Below are 11227 nucleotides of genomic sequence, written 5' to 3'. Positions count from 1 at the left end.
TTCTGTCTCCTACCATCAAGCCAATTTTGTATCCAGTTCACTACCTTCTCCTGAATGCCATATCCTTTTACATTGATCTGAGCTTATTACCCAGTTTACCATATGGAACGTAGAACACAGAAGAGTGCAGTACATGTCCCTTCGGCCATGATGTCATATCAACCTGTAATCCGACTGCAAGATCAAACTAACCTGCAAACTGCTGATTTAATGACATCCTTGTGACTATCCAAGAGCCTATTAAATGTCCCAAATGTATATAATTTTCGATTTTACTTCCACCACTGGCAGTGCATTCCACCCATCCAAATCCCTCTGTGCAAAGAACCTACCTCTGAAATATCCCCTTAACCATCCTCAATTCACTTAAAATTCTACCATCTTGTGATAGCCATTTTCTGCCACGGGGAAAAATAACATCTCACTATTCACTCTCTCTGTACCTCTCATCGTCTTGTTCACCTCCTCCAAGACCCCCTCACCCTTTTTCACTCCAATGAGAAAAGCCTTCGTTCCCTCAACCTTTCTTCATAAGACATGTACTCCAGTCCAGGCAGCATCCTGGTAAATCTCCTCTTTACCATCTATAAAGCTTCCACATCCTTCCTGTTATGAGGGGACCAGCACTGAACACAATATTCCAGGTGGGGTAAAACCAGGGCTACACAGAGGTGCAGCATAACCTCACAGCTTTAAAACTAAGCTAATGAAAGCCAACACAACATATTCCTTTTTAACATTCCTATCAGCTTGTGTGGCAACTTTGGTGGGATCTCTAGATGTCTACCCCAATGTCTATCTGTTCCTCCACATTGCCAAATGTCCTGCCTTTATCCCTGCATTCTGCATTCGTTTTCGACCTTCCAAAATGAATCACTTCACATTTTTCGAGGTTGAACTCCATCTGCCACTTCTCAGCCCAGCTCTGCATCCTGTCAATGTCCCGTTGTAGCCTACAACACCCCTCCACACTATACACCACACCAGCAACCTCTTGGCATTGACAAACTTATTAACCCAGTCTTCCACACCCACTTCCAAGTCATTTAAAAAAAATGACAAAAAGCAAGGTTCTAAAACCGATCCCTGCACAACACCACTGGTTACCGACCTGCATCTGAGTGATTTCGATCTGTTATCGCCCTCTGTTTTCTATGGGCCAGGAATTCAGTGTCCAGGATGGCAGGTTTCCCTGTAACCCATGCTTCCGTACTTTCTGAATGAGCCATTAACGTGTTTTGTCACATTCTCAAAGGATTCAATAAGATTTGTAAGGCATGATCTGCCCCTTACACAACCATGCTGACCATCTCTAATCAAACTATGGTTTTCCAAGGAATTATAAATCCTGTCTCTCAGAGGCATCTCCAATAATCAGCCCACCACAGACATAAGACTAAATGGTCTGTAATTCCCAGGATTAATTATATTGCCTGTCTCAAACAAGGTAATGACATTTGCCATCCTCCAATCTTCTGGTACGACACCAGTGGACAGGAAGTGGAATGGTCCTCACCAACCGCACAAAAATCTCTTCCCTCGCTACCTGCAGTAACTTTGGAAACATCCCGTCTGGCCCAGAGGATTTATCTATCCTTATGTTTTACATAATTCTCAGCAAATACGCATTCTTAACGTCAACCTGTTGACATACATTAGTTCTTTTCACGCTGTTCTCACAAACAACAAGGTCCCTCACAGTAGTGGCTACTGAGGCATAGTATTCATTAAGGACCTCCCCATCTCCTCTGCCTCCAGACACAAGTTCCCTCCACTATGCCTGACCGGCCCTACACTCAATCTGGCCATCCTCTTATTCCTCACATAAGTGGAGAATGCCTTAGTGTTTTCCGTAAACCTTGCTTAATGTTTTGTAATGCCCCCTTGTAGCTGTCCTAAGTCAATTCTTAGTTCCTTTCTAGCTACCTTCAAAGAATCCCTACAGTGTGGAAACAGGCCATTTGGCCCAACAATTCTATACGCTTACTCTAAAGCGTATCCCACTCAGAAATATTCCCCCACCCCATTACTCCCCATTTGCCCTGACTAATGCACCAAACCTACACATTCGTGAACACTATGGGTAATTTACCATGGCTGAGTCACCCAACCTGCACATCTTTGCACTGTGGGTGAAAACCGGAGCACCTGGAGGAAATCCACACAGACATGGGGAGAATGTGCAAACTCCAGACAGACAGTTACCTGAGGCTGGAATCAAAATCGGGTCTCTGGACCTATGAGCCACGATGTTTCTCCACGTAACTCTACAAAGCCCTGTCTGTCCTTGCTTCGTCAACCTTAAATAAGCTTCCTTGTTCATCTTGACTAGATAGTCTACATCCCTTCGAACAGTGTTAAATATGTCACTAAAGACCATTTGGACAATGTTCACTGCTCTGCCTTCATCCATCTTTGGCCACCTCCTCAAAGTGTCACTCCGGTTTGTGAAACACGGTTTCCCACTCACAAAGCCATGCTGACCATCTTGAATCAACCCTTGCCTTCTAAATATGCGTCGCTCCTTTCTATCAGAATCTCCTCCAACAAGTTCCCCATCATTGGGCTCACGGGGCTGTAATTTCCTGGCTTTTCTCTGCAACCTTTAAGTGATGAAACAGCATTAGCCGCCCTGCAGTCTTCCGACACCTCACTGTGTCTGTTGAAAATATAACTATCTTTGTTAGGGACACTGCAATCTCTTCCCTCGCTTCCCACAAAAAAAAATCTAGGTTCGACCTAAGGAGCTACTGAGGATGGATCTAACTTTATTTGTTTTAAGATTCCAGCACTTTATATTCTCTGTTGATGATTCTTTCCAAGGTATCACTATTATTTCCCAAAGTTCCTGAGCTTCCATGTCTTTCTCCACAAGATTTATTTTGGTTAATATCGCATCCAAATCCTCTGTTTCTACACATAGAAGATCTTATTTATATTTAATGGGCACTATCCTTGAACAAGTTACCCCTCAGCCCTTACTGAAACTTACATAAAGGCTTCTGAAAATTCACATAGAACGTATCCCCCATAACAACACGCCCCACCTACACCCTTATCTATTCTGCCATTTATATTTACAACAACAAATAAAGTCCAACTGGTTCAAAAACACATTTTATTTTACAAAATGTGTTTCTAAGGGTCCAATTATTGTTTATTCACATATCCTTTCTAAAGTATATCAGCATGCTGTCAGGCTAACACGATTTGGTTTCAGACTGACAGCAGAATGGGTTGACGGAGTTCTTGTTTGTCAATCTGAAAAAGGTAGCTCCCAGGCTCAGCAGGTATTAGAGAAGGCAAATACAATGCGGCCACTTATTACAAAGGGAATGTTGTCTTGCAAAAACTATACAAGATACGAGTCAGACCACACCTACAATATTATGAACGGCATGAGTGCCCGAAGGAAAGATATTCTTCCAACGGAGGCAGGCCACAGAAGGGTAACTCGGCTAATCCTGAGAATGGATGAACTTTCAAATGGGAAGAGGTGAAGGAGATTGAGGTTGAACCCATTGATGTTTAGAAAAATGAGACAGGAATTGAATGTAACTTCCAAGATTCTGAAGGGCGTTGACATGGTAGATGCTGGGAAGTTAGAAAATAGAACAGTACTGCACAGCTATAGACCCTTCGGCCCACCATGGCTGTGCTTGTCCATGGTGCTGTTCTCGATATATACCACCTGCCTGCAGATGATCCATATCCCTCTATTCTCTGCCTGTTCATGTTTCTGTGTAAAAGCCACTTCAAAACTTCACACACATTTCTGCTTAGAGGACCGCCCATACTCGTACATCTCATGGTCATAACTCAGACACCATATCTACATTATAACATTGTGGGTCACTGCTCACAAAACTCCTTTATAATGAGATTATGAGATATTTATAATTACATTGCATTTAATCTACAATAGACAATTTTGTGGCTGGCTCCTTGATATGATCTTATAGAAAAACATCTCATGTGTAATCCTGGATTCTATCCGATACAGCCCTGATATCTAGTCGGGATGGAGACCACTGTCACACAGTTACTGTACTGCCCTTGCTACAAGTATATTCAGTAACCTGACCGTAACCATATTGACATTACCATCAGTGCCTGGTGCCTATAAAAGAATTTCTGATAAGGGCTGCTGCTGCTTGTTTATTCTCAGCTCCACCCAAATAGATTCCAACATTTGATCTTCAGATCCACATGACTGTCTCATTAATGCATTAATCTCATTCTTTCTTCACAACTTGCTGGCTTTTTGCCTAGCCTGCCGAGATCCCAAAAACCCTTCAATATTCCCTTCCCAGCAATGGTCATTCTGCAGCTACATCTCCGGAATGACGGTTCCATTACGTCTGTTCACTGTCATTCCATCTGCCTTTTGGCGAATGCAGAGAGTCATTCCTCAGTACTGGGGGGCTGAACAGATGAGAAGAGGTTACAGATTTAGGGAGGCTTACAGGGGCTCGAGGATGCTAGAGTTAAACAGAGTTACATCTGGTCAAGAATGTCAATGGGACAAAGGTGTTTGGTGATTGGAGGAATTTACAGTGATAGAGGGAGTTGGATTCCATTCTGGAGATAGGGATAGGTATGGATGTAGGGAGAGGCAGGCAGACTGAGAGGTAGAGACAGGGGGTGTTTCAGGGAGAAGAGAACCGTGTATACTAACAGAGATATGGCAGGTTGTAATGACTGAAGATGCTTACAGATACAAGAGGGCCTCTGGGTCCTGGAGACGACATAGATAGAAAGGCAAGGGAGAATGCCAGGTTGCTGGGTTGGAGACAGATACACAGATGGGGAGTGTTGCACAAGCTGAAAGAGTTTCCTGTGGTCGGGAGGGTGGAGGGAAAGATGGTGAAATTTAATTTAATTAGCATCAAAGAATTGGAGGAGGATAAGGAGATTATAGATGGATGTAGAAACTGGATGAGTTGGCACTGAAAGTGAGTCTTATTGGAACTGGACAGTCACAAAGATTGCAGTTGGTGATAAGATCAGGAATTCGTCAGGGTCTTAAAGTGATTACACAACAAGGGAACATTAAAGGGTCACCATAGATTGGGGCTGTTGACAGGACTGGAAGAGGTTATACAGAAGGGGACAGCTTTATGAACTGTAGATGTTTATGGAGATAGTGGATAATTTGGAGCAGTTTACAGAGACATGAAAGTTTTTAGGACATTACTAAGATACACAGGCTTTAGTTAATGCAAGCTTGTGAAGCTTAATGGGACTGCAGGACTGAAGAAAAGTACACACAGCAGTGGTGGCTGCAGATGTTAATGGATTAGAGAGAGAATTGCAGGTTAGAGTGAGTGTGGACTTCAGATTCTGACAGATATTGTCGGACCTGGAGTAGCCTTGGCGAATGGGGTGTTTGCATTTATATAAGGTGCTGAAGGGGCTGGAAGTGGGAAAGGATGTAGGGAGGGTTGTAGAGGCAGTTGGTGATTAGAAATAGGGAGGGCTGCAGAGACTGCGTGGTATTAAATAGATGGCGGTTTCGAAGAGGAGGGGAAAGTGACAGAAAAAGAGAAATTGCAGTGGCTGAAGAGGATTCAGCAAACAGGAGGTTGAAAGATGCAGGACAATGTTACAAAGACAGGGACTGTTGTATGGATGGGAGGACCATGCAACGGCAGGGAGGGCTTTAAATCCTATTGGATAGTATTTTGCAGAAATAATGAGAGTTTCACAACTAAAAGTAGTTAGATCGATCAGGAGAGTTAGAGGATATTTGATCAGCTTTGAATGGAAGGTTTTTTCCAATGATAAGGAGAATTGTGGAGGCTGGAACAGGTGACATCGATAGGGAACGTTTGAAGGAGGATATTCAGAAAAATGGTGGGCTGTAGGGGTGGGACATGGTGAGAGTCACAGACAGAATTAGGGCAGCACATGAAGGTAATGGAAATGACTATTGTAGTCATAAGGGGAGGATGTGAAAGGTAGAAAGATTTGTAGTGATCAGCATTATATCTGAGTGTTGTCTTCCGGGTCGAAAGTTAGAGGCCACTAACTTCTCCCTGTGCTGTTTACTGTGAGTGACTTTACTGGTTGCAGAATTTACTAAAGGCTTTAGACCTGCCTCTCGATCTCTCTCTGGCTGACCAACCATCTTCAATGTGGTGATGGATGAGACAGGAGTTGGAATATCCTGAGTATCTGCAGGAGACAGAGAAACAGACAGAATGGGTAATTAGAATGATGCAGTGAGGATTACTCATGTAGAGGAGCACTGAGTCCAACAGAGATCTAGAGAAAGCCAGTCTCCGTCCCAGACTTCTGCTGCCTCCTCTCTCTGGAGTGAAGAATTCTGTTATCTCAGGATCTTAGACCAGCTGTAAAAGCGAAAGGCATTGACAGAGGCAGCAGTTAGACATTGAGGCATACCACATGGAGAGTTAATGAGTGATATCATTAGAGCGCAGGAAGGTATCAGGATGAAACCATGGTGTCAAAAGAAGTGGTTCTGCTGCAGTGAGCACTGCTACCAGTACTCAGAGCGGAGTCAGCTATTTTACAGGGATGGTACAGCGCTGGGACCTGGTCAATCATATGACCGGGATTATGTAGAGTGCTTTAAACTGACACAGAAAAGAAGGGACAGGGCTCAGCTGAAAGGAAATTCCCAATTCCATAGAGAAATGTTGAAATATTGAAACTTGGGGATGTGACTGAGGAGAAACAGAAAGAAACAGGAAGACACTGAGTTTAAGTAAAATTGTACATCAACAGATAAGTTTGTAACAGGAAATTGTGATTTTTAAAGTAAATTAATGCTTCTTAATTTGAGTGCATGAAGCATTTGCAATAAGGAATTTGCTCGTGTGACTTGTGATTTCTATCTAATCACCATCACGGAGACACGGTAACAAGGTGAAAAAAAAGGTGAGGTATTAATATTCACAGGACACAACATTGTGGAAGGTCAGGCAGAATGGAAAGCAGAACGGGGAACTCTCACCATTAGAGATTGCAATAGATGGCTAAGACAATATGTGGCTTCAGATTATCAAACAGTCGGAGACCAAATTCTGGGTAATAAGGATCAGAACATAGGACTGGACGGACAGGTGTTCAGGGCCCCTTATAAGCATTCCAGTTTTAGACACTGCATTAACAGGGAATTATTGGAATTTGTAACAAATGCACTGGGATAATAGTGAATGGATTCAATCTTTCTATCTCACCATCTCATTGGTAATGGGTCACAGACAAGGCTGATTCTCTCCCATTCTCAGGGGAATCTGTTGGTGGGTGTACAGACCAATTGGGCCTTCCACAGACTCTGTTACACTTGGGGCAGAAGGTGACCGTGGAAAGGGGGTGGGTGGGGCATTGCTGTGACAGTGCGCTCCTTGTACTGTTTTCTCCTGGATTCCCCTTTTTCCCCACAGCAAATATCGAGGTGCGCAACCCCTACCTTGCTGCAGGAAGTCGAGGTTGAGAAAATTAAAATCCCCGACCATTACCACCCTATCATTCTTACAGATATCTGAGATCTCCGACGTATTTGCTGTTCAATTTCCCGCTGACTACTGCGGACCTGTACTACCGTCATATCAAACTGATCATCCAGCCATATTTCTCAGTTCCATGAATAAAGCTTCGCTGGCAGTTCTCGAGTAATATGCTCTCTAAGTGTTGCAGTGATGTTTTCACTGATCAAAATCACCAATTCCCCTCCTCTCTTGCTTCCCATTCTATCCTTCCTATAGCATCTGTGCCCTGGAATTTTGAGCTGCCTGTCGAGGCCCTCATTCAGCTGTGTTTCTGTAACTCCTGTGATTTACCATTCCCATGATCCCATCCAACCGAGTGTTCATCTGCCTTACTTTTCAAGTCTTTTACATTGAGGTAATGCAGTTTAATTGATAGTTTTCCCTTAATGCCTGCTGTGCTCTTGCCTGCTTATTAATTGAAATTACTCTCTTGAAATTCTGTCTCAGACTCAACCTTCAGACTGGAGCCTGAGACCATCCTCACACTGTGGACAACACCCTCACCTTTCCTGTCATTTGCAAACCAATAATGATACCTTCTGCATTCACATCCGAGCAATTAATGCCCATAATGCACAGATCCCTGTGGCACACCCGCTGGACAAAGACTTTCAATCACAAAACCAACCAACATTGCCAAGTGTCCCTGCTGCTATGATGGTAATTCTTTAAAACCGGTGTAAGCAACACAATGTTATTGGGGAACACCGCGTGGAAACAGATACTTCAGTGTATCTCATCCATGCTCGCCATATAACCAAAATTAAACAAGTCCCGTTCCCCAGCATTTGGCCTCAATCCCTCTAAACCCATCCTATCCAGAAACTCATTCGATTACCATTGCAATTTTCTTAAGTGCAATAGCCTACTCCACTCCCTCTGGTAGCTCATTTCATACACGCACAACCTTGTGTGTGGGAAATGTGCCTCAGGTCCTTTGTCAATTTCAGATCACTCACCGTAAACCTATGCTCTCGAGTTTTCAACTCACCCCAGCTTGGGTAAAACACGAAAATACTCAGTTTACAACCCTTCCATAAAATCATGTCGCAGCCGTTATGCTGTCGGGAAAGATGTCCAGCCTGTTCCACCTCACCCTATAGACCAAACATTGACGACATCCTTGGCTCAATTTTGTCACCAATTTCAACTGTCATTTGTTTTAGCTTTTTCAAGATGTCAATTACCCTGGACAACAATGAGCTGTTGGAAACAGAAAGGTGAAAGATAAGTGAATGACTTTCCATCTGTTGTCATGCAGGAGCTCAATTGGAAATGCAAGAAAATTGGGCGGCCGTTGGTAGTGTGGCCGAGCGGTCTAAGGCGCTGGATTAAGGCTCCAGTCTCGACAGGGGCGTGGGTTCGAATCCCACCACTGCCATTTCTACTGATCAGTTGCAACGACACAGCTTGTTAAAATGCTGTTTCCATTCCCGCTGTACTTCTGTTCACAAAACAATTTGATTTGCTTCCCGGGGAATTAAATGTGTAGTGGGAAAGTGCCAAATTGGCTATGCTGTCTTGATCGTCTTCGCCTCCCGCGTGGAAAATTGCAAACAGCTCTACTGTTGCTTTATGTTCCAAGCATGTTGAGATTTTACTGGAACCGAATGGAGACTGCTATTTCATCGCTGTTGTAAAACAAAGTCCTGCGGTGAGTCGATTCATCGTTACTAGGCTTTCTGACGAATGGGAAAATCGTTCCGATGAATTTTGATGTCGTATGTTATTGAATTTCTCCAATTTCCTTCGTTTCCGTCCCGGAGACACCGGAAGGGAAAGGTGATCTAATCGAGACTGTGATTGGTGAAATTCACTTTTTGTGGCCTATTCTTATTATGTTCTTTCTTTCTCTCTTTTCAGCATTGTCTGGGATATGGTGGTGCACTGAGGCTCAAGTATCATTGAAAGAGTAGTTTGGAATTGCCCTGATGTTAGTTGTGAGATTACTTTATGGCTCATGCGCTCGGAGTGTCTCACGTTTAGCATTCATGCTCACTGTATCTGAAAATGCATTTGGTTTGCCAGTTTTGTTTCTGTTGCGTGTCAAATGTTTTCTGTTTTGCGATTCGTTCAATACATTACGAATTAACAGGCTTTCTGAGATAATTTCCAGCTGCAAAAACTCCTCAACTGAGAATCTGGGAAAATTTCACAGAGTATGGTCAGTCGGAGCAAAAGTAAGGAAGTCCTTCGTTTCTGCAGTGTTTCACAATACTACCTTTCCAGTGAGCAGTCGAACAGACTAAAGATTGTGCCACAGACTGCGACGACCAGCTCGGCTAAAAAGTTATCCTTTTAAAGCCGGTGTAAGCAACACAACGTTATTGGGCTACACCGGGTGAAAACAGATACTTCGGTGTATCTCGTCCATGCATACCACACAGCCAAAATTAAACAACTCCCATGAAACAACGAGCATTTGGAAACAGAAAGGTGAAAGGTAGAATGTCTTCAACTTTCAGTGTCGGATACCACTGAGCTGCAGCAGGGGCGGCTGTGGGCTTGTTTCTGTAGCATAGTGATCAGCACGTTCACCTTCCGCAAGATAGGTTCCCGCGGTCGAAACTGTTTTGTTCTTCATCTGCAGCCTTTTACATGGACAAGAACGGAGCTTTCCTGCTTGCTTTCCCATCTGCAAACCTGCCTTCGAATTTGCTTGAACAAATCTGCTCTCGTCGTGAAATGCAATGCATTTCCATTTGATTACTGTGCAGAGCATTGTAAAGATATTCTACAAACTGCTTCTGATCATGTGCCATTCAGTTTGAGAGTGTAGTTACCGATCCTTCCACGAAGAGCAATACTGCATTTGCATTCCTTGCTGAGGCGGCCCGGTTCAAAGACAGGGAAGAAGGTGATGCGCTGGTGTCACAGTGCACCACGGATTCCTGAACTATTCTGTCTGCCAAATGTACCCCAAAGTCGTATCTGAAAGGCCTCATTTGGAAGCTGTCTGTCGTTATTCAAAGTGCGAGAATTGGCAGCAGAGGTCCTGAATCATGTTTTGGAGCAGTTCGCACGTTAGTGGCTCATTCAATCAGCAACAGCAATGAAAGAAATTGCACTCTCAGAGGAAGCTCTGGACCTGTGCTTTCAAAGCTAGTATTAAGGTGCGCCCCGAGATCTAAGCCATGTTGGAATTTAAACGGAGGAATCGACAAAGAGGCTGCAGAATAACATCGCATCCTTTTGGTTTTCTTTAAATCACTGATGAGCAGGAAAATGTCAACGGGGAGAGCGACTGGGAAAGTGAGGCAGTTGCAGCTCTGGTGAAACTCCTTCTTTTTGAGTCACTCAGCAACAAGAGGCGTGAAGGTGACTCAGGCGTGAGAGCTCTTCACATCGAGAACAAAAAGCAATCAAGTGCAGTTAGCACCTCTCCCGGAGTGGAGGTGGGGTGAGATAATTAGCTTTTGATTTCAGTTACTATGTTCAAAAACTGCCTTTTAAATTGAGGTGAACAGAAACTGCATTTCTAATAAGCACCATGGAATTTAGCAAGATTTATTGAGTCGCTTCTCGTTGATTCCCACGCAGGTTTCCAACTCAGTTGTATCGATGTGGCTCATGTCCAGGTGTGAACATCCCTGCAGCCAATTGCACGGTTTATGTAAAAGGCAAGGAAAGTGGCATCTCGAACTGGCCCCGAGGTCAGAGCATCCTCACACTGTGATCGGTCGTTCTCGGATTGTAATGCTACCTCCGCT

The 11227-nt window shown here is 43.8% G+C and overlaps 1 non-coding gene across 1 annotated transcript; it reads left to right on the top strand.

Annotated features, from left to right (window-relative positions):
- The first annotated feature begins 8816 nt into the window (after positions 1 to 8816).
- On the top strand, positions 8817 to 8898 carry trnal-aag (transfer RNA leucine (anticodon AAG)). Its single transcript has one exon. It is a non-coding gene; the product is annotated as a tRNA-Leu (tRNA).
- The last annotated feature ends 2329 nt before the right edge of the window (positions 8899 to 11227 follow it).

Source organism: Hemiscyllium ocellatum, unplaced genomic scaffold (genome assembly GCF_020745735.1).
Source record: "Hemiscyllium ocellatum isolate sHemOce1 unplaced genomic scaffold, sHemOce1.pat.X.cur. scaffold_96_pat_ctg1, whole genome shotgun sequence".
NCBI classification, from domain to species: domain Eukaryota; kingdom Metazoa; phylum Chordata; class Chondrichthyes; order Orectolobiformes; family Hemiscylliidae; genus Hemiscyllium; species Hemiscyllium ocellatum.
Note: the sequence above shows the minus strand (reverse complement) of the source record. Positions and strands in the feature narration are given on the sequence as shown.